The sequence below is a fragment of the Meles meles genome, chromosome 6 (genome assembly GCF_922984935.1).
Source record: "Meles meles chromosome 6, mMelMel3.1 paternal haplotype, whole genome shotgun sequence".
NCBI lineage: Eukaryota > Metazoa > Chordata > Mammalia > Carnivora > Mustelidae > Meles > Meles meles.
Window position 1 is genome coordinate 140,778,373 of NC_060071.1, and position 14,560 is coordinate 140,792,932.

At 37.1% G+C, this 14,560-nt stretch overlaps 1 protein-coding gene across 10 annotated transcripts in view; it reads left to right on the forward strand.

The window, feature by feature from the left end:
* The window catches only part of UNC79 (unc-79 homolog, NALCN channel complex subunit), a 248,546-nt gene that overhangs the window by 12,654 nt on the left and 221,332 nt on the right, over positions 1 to 14,560 (forward strand). The window lies entirely within an intron of this gene.

The window sequence follows — 14,560 nt, forward strand, 5'->3', positions numbered from 1 at the left end:
TGTGTGTTCTTAACTGTGACTTTTGAGAAGTGAAACTTTCAAATCATGAAGAGCATTTAATCAGTTTCTTTCATCATTTGTGCTTTTAGTATCCTGTTTAAGAAATATTGGCCTCCCTGAATGACCCAAAGGGTTTCTCCTAGAAATATAATAGTTTAATTTCCAGCATTTAGGTCTGTGAACATTTTGAGTCAATCCTTACTTTTGGCAAGAGGTAAGGTATGAGGTTCATTATTTCCATATACAATATCCAATTCTTCTAGCACCATTTGTTGTAAAAATCATCTTGTTTCCATTGAATTATGTTGGTACTTTTGTTGAAAATCAACTGGTCCTATGTGATTAGGTCTGTTCTAGAGTTTATTCTGTTTATTCACTTATATGTCTATCCTTATGCCGGTGACGTACCCTGTTACTGTAAGTTTATAGCAAGGTTTGAAGTCAAGTAGTATAAGTCTTCCAACTTTATTCATATTCTTACAAAGTATTTTAGTTATTTTAGGCCCTTTTCTTTCTATGTAAATTTAAAAACCAACATGTCATTTTTTTCAAAAGAAACTTATTTGAATTTTGGCCTATAGCTCAGTTTGAGGGGGATTACTATTCTTGGAACACTGGATTTTCTGATCATATGTATGGAATCATGTGTATGTGCACTTTTTAAGGCATTGTTTAATTTCCCTTTGTAATGTTTTGGTGATAGTCACATTCATTAAATTTATTCCTCAGTATTTTTATTGAGTTGTTTTATTTTCTAATTATCTGGTGGTTAGTGTAGAGGAACACAGTTACTTTTTCTATGTTGATCTTATATTCTACACTGCTGCAATGCTCATTAGTTATTAGTCTGATAACTTTTTTGGGAGGGTTACTTAAGGTTTTCAACACACACCATTATGCGTTTTATTTCTTATTGTCTTATTGCACTGGCTAGGATATCCAGAACAATGTAAATGAAAACTACATGAGTAGACATCTTTGCTTTGTTATTGGTCTTAGGTAGAAAGCTTTGAACCTTTCACTCCATGTTTGTGTGTATATATATATATATATATATATATATATATATATATATACATATTTAAGATTTTATTTATTTATTTGACAGAGATAGAGAGCACAAGTAAGCAGAGTGGCAGGCAGAGGGAGAGGGAAAAGCAGACTCTCCGTTGAGAAGGGAGCCAGCCCATCATGGGTTTCGATCCCATGACCCTGGGATCGTGACCTGAGCTGAAGGCAGCCACTTAACTGATGGAGCCACCCAGTTGCCCCTAGCCTTTTACAGCATTAAACCAGCCTTGCTTTCCTGAAATAAATCACATCTGGTCATTATGTATATCTTTAAAAAATGTTGTATTCCATTTGCTAATATTTTGTTAAGGGTTTTTCTATGTTCATGATGGATGTTGGTCTATAGTTTTCTTTTCTTGTAGTATTTGTTTGGTTTTGGAAGCATTAAAATTGCCCTCATAAAATGAATTGGGAAGTGTTCTCCTTTTCCATATTTTTTTGAAAGAGTTTGTATAGAATTGATACTCATTTTTCCTTAAATTTTTGATAAAATCCACAACTGAAGCCACTGGGCCTGAAGGATGTTTTTCTTTTCTCTTTTTGTGGGAAAGTTTCAAATTTTAAATGCACTTTAATTGATTTGAAGGTGTTCAAGTTTTTTATAATTGTTGTTCTTTTTTACAGTTTTGTTCTTTGTGTCTCTTAAGGAATATGTCCGTTTTGTCCGTTTGTTAAATTTGTTAGTAGTCCGTTTATTGGCATAAAGTTATTTTAACAGTCCCTTTTATCCCTTTATCCTTTTTTATATCTGTCTTACATTTCTGATATTGGCAATTTATATCTCTGTTGTTTTTCTTGACTTGTGTGGTTAGGGGTTTATCAATTTCATTGATCTTTTCAAAGAACCGGCATTTGGCTTTATTTTCTCTAATGTTTTTCTATTTTCTATTTTATTGATTTCTGCACTTAATCTATGCGGTTTCCTTCCTTTTATTTGCTTTGGATTTAATTTGCTCTTCTTTTTCTAGTTTCTTAGAGTGAGAGCTTGTGTTATTGATTTGAGACCTTTCTGCTGTTCTAACATAGGCACATAAAGCCACAGATTTCTTTGTATACTTTGCTTCAGCTACACTCCACAAATTACGATAGGTTATATTTTCATAATTATTCAGTTCAAAATATTCTCTATCTTATATTGTAATTTTTCTTTGAACCCAAATTTCTTTAGTATTGTGTTAATCTCCAAATATTTGGGATTATTGCTGGTTTTCTTAGTTATTATTTTTGAGTCCTAACTTAATTCTATTTTTGTCAGAGAACATAATCTATATAATTTCAATCTTTTGGCACTAATTAAGACTTGTTTTATGGTCCAAAATGTGGTCCATACTGTAAATATTCCATGTGTACTTGAGAAGAATGAATATTCTGCAAGTTGAGTGATGTGTTCAAATCTATGCCCTTGCTGTTTGTCTGTTTTGTATCAGTTGCTGGTAAAAGCATATTGCAGTTTTTAATTATGATTATGAAATTGTCTATTTTTTCTCCTTAAATCAGTCAGTTTTTGCTTCATGTATTTTGAAGCTCTATTATTGGGTTCGTACTTATTTATGATTATGTTTTCTTGTTGAATGTATTTTGTCATTATAAAGTATCTTCTTTATTTTTATTAATATATTTTGTCTTGAAATCTATTTATCTGATTTTAATAATGCTACTCCAGCCTACTTCTATTTACTGTTTGTGTGGCATTTATTTCCCATTCCTTTCCTTACAGTCTTTTAAAATTTTCCTTTAGCTTCTTAAGTATCGTCTTTCACATTTTTAAGTAAAGTTTGCCCTAGTGATTAGAATGTAGGGGGTCCCTGGCCGGATCAGTGGGTGGGGTGTGTGACTCTTGATCTCCAGGTTTTAAGTTTAAGTCTCATGTTGGGTGTAAAGATGACTTAAAAATAAAATCTTAAAAAAAAGTTTAGAATGTACATCCTTAATTTTTCACAGTTAACATATAGTTATGTACACCATTACTTAATATATAGAAATCTTGCAACCTTAGAAGCTTATATCATTCTTTATTTTATGGTTATTATAGGTAGTACATCTACATATGTTATATGCCCCATAAGGCAATGTTATGATTTTACTTTTAAAGTTCTTTGGTTAATAAAGAAATCAGGAAGAAAAAGAAAATGCACTCTTTTGCATTTACCAAGAGTTTTGCTATGTCTGATGCTCTTTACTATTTTCTGAAGAGTCAGGTTTCTTTTTTTTTTTTTTTTTTTTTTAAAGATTTTTATTTATTAATTTTGACAGAGAGAGATCACAAGTAGGCAGAGAGGCAGGCAGAGAGAGTGAGAGGGAAGCAGGCTCCCTTCAGTGCAGAGAGCCCGACGTGGGACTCGATCCCAGGACCCTGAGATCATGACCTGAGCCGAAGGCAGCGGCTTAAACCACTGAGCCACCCAGGCGCCCCCAGAAGAGTCAGGTTTCTATTTGGTATCATTTCTCTTCAGTCCCAAAGCTTCCTTTAGCTCTTTTTGTACTGCAAGTTTGCTTGTGACAAAATTTCTTAGATTTCTTTTGCCTGAAAATGCCTTTATTTTGTCTTCATTCTTGAATAATATTTTTATTGAATATAAACTTCTGATCTGACAGTTTTTTTTTTCTTTCAGTACTTTAAGGATAATATTTCATCTGGCCTTCATGTTTCAGAGGGGGATTTAGCCATCAATCCCAACAGGTCTATATTATTATGTACGTAATATATTGTTCTCTTCCTGCTTTCAAGATACAACATTTTTTATCTTTGGCTTTCAACAGTTTGAATGTCATACAGGTTCCTACTGCCATGGGAAATCTTTGGCTGTTATTTCTTCATATATTTTTATGCCCCATTCTTTCTGTCCTCTCCTTCCAATTACACATTCATAATTATACAGTGTAATATTATCTAATAGGTCTCTGAGGCTCTGTTCATTTTTTCCTCCAGTCTTTTATTTTTCTTTATTTTCTCCGTTCTTCAAACTTGCCCTGTCTGTTGATCAATTTTCAAGTTCACGTTCTCCCCTTTGTCATGTCCATTTGGCTGTGAAGTCTACCCAGTGAATTGTTTTATTTCAGAAATTCTATTTTTCAGTTCTAGGATTTCCGTCTTTTTTTTTTTAATTGTTTTTATTTTTCTGCTGGGACTTCTTATTTCTCTGATGAGAGCTTCATGCATTGAAAGCATGTTTTGTTTTACTTCATCGAGGATAGTTATAAAACGGTTGCATATACCTTGCCTGTTAGTTCCAACATCTGTTTCATTTCATGATAGAACTAGACTGATTTTCTTTTCTTCTCAGAACGTGTTTCATTTTCTTGGTTCTTCATACGTAGGATTATTTTGGATTGTATCCTGGACATTATAAATGTTCAGTTGTGGGTACTTTGGATTCTGTCATTTCCCACTGATGAATAGCGTTTTGTTTTGTTTTTTTAAATTTTAGTGGGTCCTTTTCTTGGCTGGGCTTCGACTGCAGACTGTGTTGCTTATGCAGTAACTTCTTATTCTGTTCAGGTCTTTTGCCTCTAAGTACGCTGCTTTGAGTCTGCTTTGTATCTGTGGTTCAGGTGTTAGTCAGGGAGGTGAATATATGGAGTTTGCAGGTTCCCTGTCTAGCTCTTTCTCTGGTGGGGCTCTCCTCCTTGCTTCACCACAATTCACGGTTTGCCAGTATTTCTTTTCTTCTCTGGTTCCCCAGGTAAGAAAGATTGTGAGTTTTCTATGTCTCCCTTCACCACTGTGCAAGCTACATGGACTACACTGAGCCCTAGGCTAAAAGCCAAGACGATGGGAACTTACTGGTTTAGCTTACTGGTTTAGCTGCCTGTCTTCTTGTCTTCTTGTCTTGGCAGCTGGTAATCCCTAGCAGACTGTGTCTGAGTCTGTCCATTCTCCTGTACCTTCAGGCAGTTTTTTCCCCCATTATGTCTAAGCTTTGTAGTTGTTTTCTGTGAGAGGAAGAGGAATTGTTGGTAGAGGTTTATTTTATCACAACCTAAAGCCACTTCATTTCTTTTTAATTTTTGAGAATCCTTTCCATGTTTTATTTTCTATGTATTATCCATTGTCTGTGTTTATTTCTGTGTTTCTACTGGTTTAGTCTTCATTTTTAAAATGTCTTTTCTTTTGGGTGCCTGAGCGGCTCAGTAGGTTAAGCATCTCCAACTCTTGATTTCGGCTCAGGTCATGATCTTAGGGTCTTGAGATTGAGCCCATTGTGGGGCTCTGCGCTCAGCGGGGAGTCTGCTTCTCTCTCTCTCTTTCCTCTGCCCCTAACCCAGATTGTGCACACGTGCTATCTCTCTAAAATAAATAATTAAATCTTAAAAAAATACAGATACAAAAATATTTTATTTCTAATTCTCTCTAGAGTTCTTTCACCATTTTCAGAATCTCTCTTTTTTCTAATCACCTAATTTCATTGTGTTCAATAACACAGCTCAATTTCCTTTAGCTTATTTTGAAATATTGGATTACAGTTTTTATCTCTTTAGTGCATATGTTTCTGGTCCTTCTTCTCTTTTCCTATGATAAATTCATATGGAATTTTCTGTTGTTCATTTTTTAAGCATATTATTTGTATAATTTCAGGAGGGAGAGGAGGGGTCAGGATAACTTTAGGGCTCTTGTTTTTGTTTTGTGTTGTTTTGCTTTTGCAAAGTGATATAAAATATCCCCATGTACTTTCTGAGAACTTCTTTGCTTGGTTCCTATCCCCACTTTTATTTGGACTTTCTTTCTCTTTTGTTTTGCATCTCTGCATCTCATAGCTTTGCAGTGTTCAGTTGGAATTCTATTCCTCGCAGTTTCTCCTGAGCACAGAGATTTATCTTGAAGGTAGCCTTGGTTTGTTAGTGTTTAGAACTGCAACTCTGTCCCATCATCACCGTCAGATCTTATCACCTGAAGCCCAAACACCCTTCTTGCTTTGACTTCAGTTTTCAGATTGGGCCATCACACTTTCTAGTGAGTATCTCTGGACAGTTTGGGAGTTCTCATGTCCAGAGGACTTTCAGACGTTTCTTTCGGGTCCTCCAGTATGGATGCCAATCCATATGGGCATGTAGCTGTCCGACTTGCTTCATGGGGCCACCTTGCCACCCAGTTTTGTTGTAGATTTTGTGAGCCAGTCTGTGGGTTTGTCATCCTCATTGATCTGCCTGCTTTTAATGGAGAGACTTGGGTTGATTCAACGACTTGGGTTGTTACTGCATTCTTCCCAGAATCTTCCTCTTTTGGCATACTTAACCGATTTTTTTTTTTTTACTTAACCGATTTTTAAAAAAGATTTTATTTATTTATAAGATTTTATTTATTTATAAAGAGAGAGCATGCACACAGGTAGGAGGAGGGGCAGACGCAGCAGGAAAGAGAGAATCTCAAGCAGACAACACACTCAGCACAGAGTCTGCTGTGGGGCTTGATCCCACAACTGTGAGACATGACCTGAGCTGAAATCAAGAATTGGATGCTTAATTGACTCAGCCACCCAGGTGGTGAGGCCCACCTGACTTTTTTTTTTCTAAACCCTGTTTTCTGGTATTAAAATCCATTCCTTGAAAAAATACCTGTTACTTTTAGAACCAGGCTGTGACTGTTCATCCACTTTCTACGCCTATGTCAAAATGAAGTTTCAAGAACCTGTTTACTCTTTCTTTTTCCTTGTTGCCATTAAGAGATGACCAAAACCTGTAAATATGGGAATGTCCAAATCAATGGCAGTATTGTATTTTCCTTTTACCAGTACGTTTGTGTTTGCTCTTCAAGTTTTTGAAATTAAATAATATAGTGTTTATATACACTATACACATATTCAGGGGATAAAATTATAACCAAAGCCAAGAGACTATCTAACAGAAGTGTTGGAAAAGTATTGACCTCTGTGATGAGTGAGGGGGATGAAATTAGAGCTGGATACAGGAAAGTACAAGGAATGTACTGCCTTTTAATCTGGGTGGTATGTACATGAGTATATATTATTCATTTGAAATCATATACAGAATTCTGCACCGTCTCTCATATCATGAAGATAAACCAAACAGAGTGTCTGGGACACAGTGTGATTTTGGTATCCTTGAGAGGCCCTCCTGGGGACATCACTGAGCAAGGTCAGGAGAGATCTCGTCCAAGGAAAGCAGAACTTACCATCGTTGGAAATTTGGATATAGCAGTGTGTGCCAAGTACTGGACTTTTGGCAAAAATGTGATGAGGGAGTGAGTTACTCTGTATTTTTTACTTAAGATCAATATGTCTCTCGCTAGTTCTCAGGAGTAGGTCGAGGAAGAACACTTCTTTGGGAATAAAATGAGCGTCCTTAGCTGTTTCAGGAGACTGTGGAAGAGAATAGGAACTTCATTGACTCAAGAACAAAGAGAATCTGGGCTATAGTCCCTCAGGCATTCTGCTTCGGGTCAAAAATCCTGTATTTGGGCTGTGGGGCTCTTGGTGATGACATCTTTGAACAGTCTATCTCTTGAACAACATACAGTGCTTTCATACTGACTGATGGCCCTTTGTGCTCATGCACAACCAGGTCTTTCCCAGGAGAAAAGATGTATGGGAAATACATTTTTTGAAACAACGATTGTCTAAATATACTTAATTATTGATTTATAGTTTGCTCTACTTTGCAAGTATTTTTTTTTCAGAGTTTTGAAGGCTTTGCTTCATTATTTGTCTTGCTTCCAGTATTGCTTTTGAGAAATCCAAAGCTCTTCTGATATGATACGAATTTAAAAAAATCTTTAAAAGTCTGTAAGATATTTCACCTGTCACCAGTTTCCGACATTTCCCTATGATATGCCTTGTGATGTGCCTATTTTTATTTATTGTCATGGGTCTTTTTAATCTGTCATTTTCTAAAATTTGCTTAACTAATATTGTTAATGATTTTAAACCCATCTGATTTTGCTATTGCCTTTTCCTGGATTTCCTTTATTCTGATGTTGGACCTCCTGGATTAATCATTTTTCTCTTATTTTGTCTCTTTCTGCTATACTTTGGAAAAATTTTCTCAACTCTATCTTCTAGCCCTTCTGTTAATAATTATTTCTTTCCTAGATTGTGTTTTTTAATTTATAAGAACTCTATTTTGTTCTGTTCTGTGTATGTTGTTGTTTTTTTTTATAGCACCTCAGCATTCATTCATGGGTAGAGCCTCTCATCTTTCTGATAGTAATAAGTTTTTGTTGTTGTTGTTGTTTTTCAAAGTTTTTCTTCTCTGGGCCACTTCGTGGCTCAGTGGGTTAAGTGTGTGCTTTTCGCTCAGGTCATGAATCCAGGGTCCTGGGATTGAGCCCCACATCCACTTCCACACTCAGCATGGAGTCTGCTTCCCGCTCTCCCTCTGTTCCCCCCAACCCCTGCTCATGCTCTCTCTCTCAAATAAATAAATAATAAATAAATCTTAAAAAAAAAAAGTCTTAAAGATTTTCTTCTTCTACATAGTTTCTCTTTCTCCAAGTTGGTTTTTTGTTCTTTCTGGTATGTCTTCCATGTTAGATGGTTGGCCATTCTTTGCTATCTACTCATGGTTAAGAGCTGGGACTACAAAGCTAACCTGTGTATGTTGGTGAGCTATTTATTGGGGGAACCCCTCATATCACAGTCTTTCTTCAGGTCTTTCCTCTTTGATTGATCAGATTCACAGAAGGAAGGAGGAAGAAGAAGAGGTTTCCATTCCTCCAGCCTGAAGAGTGAGGGTCTGACTGCTAGGTGTCAGGGAGTAGGGGTTGGTTTGGTTTTATGTTCTGTATTCACACTTCATATAGCCACCACATTTCCTAGGGATAGTTCTGTTGCTCTGGTCTTCAACTGGGTTTGGTTTCTTCCATTCCAGAGACCCTCTGGTATATATTCTCTTTGGATAATATACTTTCAGATCTACTGAGTTGGGGAGAGGTACTCTCTCTGGGATGAAGTAGGGGAGAAAATGTAAGGACCCAGGTGCTTCTTAAATAGCCTTCAGCCACTCCCTCTAGTTATAGCTCCCATTCCCGCCCCATGTCTGCAGTGCCTGAGCCGCCTGGTACTGCCAATTCCAGCCTTTTGAGAATTCTGAGATGCACATCACTGGACCTCAGCTTCCCTTGCTGCTGGACTGGAATTCTGCCAAGTCCATTGTTACCTGTCTACTGGCTTTCAAGCTTCCAGAATTACGTTGCTGTGTGTCTTGTTGTGTATTGTCCCTTTCTTCTTGTCTTTAAACAATCCTTTTAGGGGCACTTGAGCGGTGCAGTTGGTTAAGTGTCTCTGACTGTTGGTTTCAGCTGAGGTCATGGATGATCTTAGGGTGGTAGATTGAGCCCCGTGTCAGGTTCTGTGCCCAGTGCTGAGTTTGCCTCAGGATTCTCTCTCTCTCCCCCTCTGCCTCTCCCCACTGCTTGCTCTCTTTATGTCTCATAAATAAATAAATCTTTAAAAAATCCTTTTACATTAGTTTGGTGGCATTCCAGGTATTATGATTTGGATGGTTGCGTTCACTTTGTGGTCTTAACCCAGAAACTTCCTCCCATTTTTTCATGTCCAGCATCTTCTCATTCTTATATCTTAACTTACATATAATCTTTTCTGAGAGGCCCTCCCAAACCACCCTACGTAAGGAAAGCATTCCTGTCGCCTTCTTTGTTCTCTGTTGTAGCTCCTTGTATGTTTCTTTTTTCCTTGTGTGTTTCTTTTGTGTGTGTGTGTGTGTGTGTGTGTGTGTGTGTGTTTCTTTCTAGATGTTTGGAACAATGTTTTGCCCTCCTGATTTATCTTTCACACTTTACTATAAGCATCATGAGATCAGAGTAGCTGTTTCATGTACTGTTAGATCCCCAGGATTTGGCACATCATTGACCCCCAAGGAATATTTGCTGAATGAGTAAAGGAACAAATAATATGTAGACAGCATGATTTAAAAGAATTGATGATAAATTCTTTTTTTTTCATACGTAGAAAAAGAAGGGCAGGGTGAATAAAATAGTACATATCTTATCGGCTTGTGAGGTTTACAAAAGTTAAAAGGTTAAGATGCTTAGAATGGTGCCTGTCATGTTCTGAAAGAGTCTCTAAAGAGTTACGATTTTATATTTAATTGTTTAGTTTTAGTTAAGTTAGAGCAAGTGTTGCATGGTGGAGTGAATTATTCTTGAGTATTATATCATATATTCAGAGTCATAGCTTGTCTGAATTTGAACTCCTGATCGGTCATGAATCTCAGCTTGGACTTAGAGCTGTCATGGAAGACAATGTACTTTAACAGGAAAGCAGGATCCTAGGTAGTTCCAAGTTTGTCCCACATAACCAGATATTTGCATTTCAAGACAGTGCTGTCTATAATTCATCATCTTCTTTAGGCAATTCTGAGATATCTGTATCTTCTCAGGCAGTATCATTTATTTTCGGTGCAATCATTTTTCTTTGAAATGGAGCCACATTGATTGGATAGATGGTTGACAATTCAGATGTGTCTTAGTATTGCACTTAGATGTAGAAACTTAAAGTATGATTCATAGTCATCAGCCTCTGTTTATATCTCTGAAATTATTTAATTTCTACTGAATAGCTCCTCCGTTCCTGAAAAATCTATGATTATAGAGAACTCAGTGCAGTTTAGCAGTGAGAGATTAAAACATTCTCTAGTTTTCATCTGCTAAATCTGTGTTTGGATTTATACTTCCTTGAACAAATCAGTAATACTCCTGTTTCTCCCCACCCCGATCCTTGCAGTTTCAAGTACAGTCTTTGGATGTCTTGTCACACCAGAAGGAAGGTGTAAGTTTGTGAGTCACTCTTTGGATCGGGTAGGAAGTCCTTAAAATTTGGCCTCTTTGGTTCTTCAGTTTTGAAATCTTGATCCGAGGAGGTTACCCCAGAAACTTTAAAGAACAAACTTCTGTAACCTAACTTGATTGCATTAAAATAAAATAGAGCTCCATATTCCATGTCAAACCATTGCTAATACCATGAAACACTCAGTGTGAAGCATCTGATTTTCCCCATCACATCATGAAATTGGACTTTCATGGTTCCTAGAACAAGCTCTCCTGGCCAGTAGTGCAATAGAAACTAGAACAGTAGTGTTCTCTTTTGACTCAAATAAATTGTTTTCCCCCTTTTCTTCATTCTAATTGTCCCACTTCTGGAAAACGAAATACTTCCATGTTAGACTTTTTCCAGGAGGGGAAAAAAAAAAGACTTTCCAGTTGGCAAGTGGATAGGTCTCACTAACTTGTGTGTAAAAGCATGATTTTATGTATCTATGTGTGGTTTTTTTTTTAAATGTGCTAAAAGATATACGGTGGGCCACAACTAGTTTAGTTGTTTCTCTTTATAGGTGACATGTCAGAAAGTGGTTTTGTCATTTATCTCCTATGTGATCTTAGGCAAGTTACTTAACCTCTCCAAAGCCTTGCTTTTCTCATCAGTAATATGAGAATAATGATAATTAAAAAATAATATAACTATTATTTTTGTGTTTATGTCACAAAGTAAATGCTTAGAATTTAGAATTATTATTGGGATTGTTGTCACCAGTGGAATGAGGATTATGACTTTTTTATTGTTGATTTATCCTGCCTGGACATAGCGAGTGTTCAATCAGTATCTGATAAACGAACAAGTGAGAGTACTGATACATTTGCCTTCCCCTTTGCTGCTTGACTTTTACTTGATGTCTAAATTCCCTACAGCTCCTGATATATTGTTTCTCCCAAGTTAGCTGCTCAAAAATGTAACTGAATAATGTCTGTGGAAATGCTTTGAAAAATGTAAATGGCTATGCTAAAGGTAATTGATGATGATAATGTGATGGTCTACAATGTAATGATGCTGATGGTGTTGGCATCACTTGCCAAAGAATGGGAGTGCTCTTCACTGATCTCCCCTGTCTGCTGAAAGGTCCAGGTAAAGTTTGTCACCTGGAACCAAACCCAACGGAAGTCCATATATGTAAGTATATGAATACTTGGACAAATTGACAATGAAATTTGTGACATCTGACATCTTTTTGCTTTTGAGGGGAGATTTGGCTCTTTTAGCTCTCTAAATAGGTATATCCTTTTCCCCACCCTTCGTTTGTATCTTCTATGACATTTTGCTTTCAGTTGAAGAGGATGACCTTCTCTTCCTCAAAGAAGAAGGATCATTCTTCGATCAAGGATTTGTGAAGAACCCTGATTTCTTGCTAGATCTCCCAAACAATTGTTCTCCCCACATCTCCATTTTGGAATGTCTTTATTATTAGCTAGACTTATTTTTTATCCTTTAAAAAAGATAAGTCTCTGAATATAAAACTGGATTTTAGTGCCAAATGCAGTAATAGTGTGTGTGTGTGTGTGTGTGTGTGTGTGTAGGAGGTTATGTTTGATTTTTGTTGATAGAAGATCACTGCTGTGTATTCCTTACTCCACAGGTTATTTCATTTTTAAGGTTCAGGGTATTGGTTGGACTGGGAAAGGGAAAGGAGAAGGATCACACATGTAACTGCTAATATAGTAGCGATTTATTATCTGCTATGTGCCAGTCATTGTGTTGAATAGTTTATTTATGTAATATTTAAAGATCCTTATAGCAATCCTGAGTGATAGATATCATTATCCCCATTTTATAGGTTAGGAAATCCAGGTTCAGAGAAGTCCATTACTTTACCTGAGTTTTTCATAGCTAGAAGTAGAAGAGCCCAAATTAAAATGACAGCTGGGTTTTAGTTTTAGTTGGCCCTAATTTTCTATATGTTTTAAACTCTTGTTTCTTCCATCTTTCTGTCTGCGAAATGAACTTTTTTTTTTTCTATGCGACAAACTCCAGTTGTTGGGGGTGAGGTGAGGAAGTGGGTTGAGTTGACTCTTGTAGTAGCTGCAGAAAATTACGTATGTGTTGTGAAATAATGAGAGGCTTAGAGGAGCTGGGATGTGGGGCAGAAATGGAATAAAGAGACCACACACCCATATTCTCTGTGTTCTCAAGCCTTCCTTAGGAGCTGGTGAGTGCACTTTGCAGTTGTGATACCAGAAGGGAATGAGGAAAAGGTGCAGATGCAATTTGTGAAATGTCCTTTGTAAATCTTGTTTGGCTTCTGATATTAAGGAATTTATTTATTAATTTTATTAGATGTGATAGTAGTATTGTGATTATAAGCCTCTTCCTAGTTGGAGATTATAGTTACGTGTTTATTTTTTAATTTTTTTTAGAGATTTTATTTATTTATTTGACAGACAGAGATCACAAGTAGTCAGAGAGGCAGGCAGAGAGAGGAGGAAGCAGGCTCCCCGTGGAGCAGAGAGCCCGATGCAGGGCTTGGTCTTAGGACCCTGGGATCATGACCTGAGCTGACGGCAGAGGCTTTAACCCACTGAGCCACCGAGGCGCCCCTACTTATGTGTTTATAAGTGAAATGATCTGATGAAAAACCAAATGCGATAGGTTTAGTGATACATGGCTTCATTTTATTTTTCTCTCTACTTCTATGTGTTTTAAAATTTTGGTAGTAAAAAGTAAACAAATAAAAAGGCCAAAACCAAACCATACCCTCCAACAGCTCCATGTAAAAATAAAGAACAGACAGAGGTTAGATACTAATGAGGACTTTTAAATGTGATTGGGCTAAATTTATGCTCAATGGGCAGTAGACAAGGCTCCAAATTCTGATATGTTGACATAACCTTATCTTCCAACCAAAGTTCTGTCAGTTTGAATTCTTAACCCGTATCAGAGGTTCAAATTGTGTCTTCACATGGGGTAGCCTGGGCACCTCTGCCCTCGGGAGTTCTCTGTGGTCCTTATGCAGCAGAGAAAGGGAGTCTAACTCATCTGAATAGAGTGGGTCCAATTTTAGCTGTGCCAGGCCCTGTATATTTTCCACTTCTCCTCCTAAAGTTATTTTCCCCAATTATCCTTCATAAGGGTATGCCTGTGTGAAGGTGTTTCACTTTCCTGCACCCAGAGGTGCATAGTTCTAATCTTCAGTTGAAACTGATGCAGAGGATGAGGACCATTTATATTGCTCAGCCCGGAGTCTGTGTCCTGAGCTGGTCAGGTGAGAGTAGGGCACACATTGTTCTGTGACTGTAAGGTCATACTGGTTTCTCATGCAGTTAATTCTTTGGAGTGGGGCTCTCTGTCTGCCCTTCTCACTCTTTTACCCTCTCTCCGTCTTTATAGACACAAGCCCATCCTCAGTCCTTCAGTCAGCTTTCAACCAGACCCCAGATGGCTAGTGGTGAAATTGGGGACTTTGGGAGGAAGTGATCAATAGTTCTTGTGATACAAATTGTCCTTCTTACAAGAAATTGGAAGGAAAGGGGGAGGGAATTAGTGTCATAGCCAAGATCCAAAACCAGTCAATGAAGGGAATGTAAATTCTAAACAGCTCTGCTAGACCAAGAATCCTGTGATATGTGAATTCATTCATTCATTCTCTTTCATCAGACACTCATTTAGAACTAGACACTTACTAAATTCTGGGTATGTAAAAATAAAAGAGTCGGTTTCTGATCTCCAGGACCTGATAGCCTAGTGAA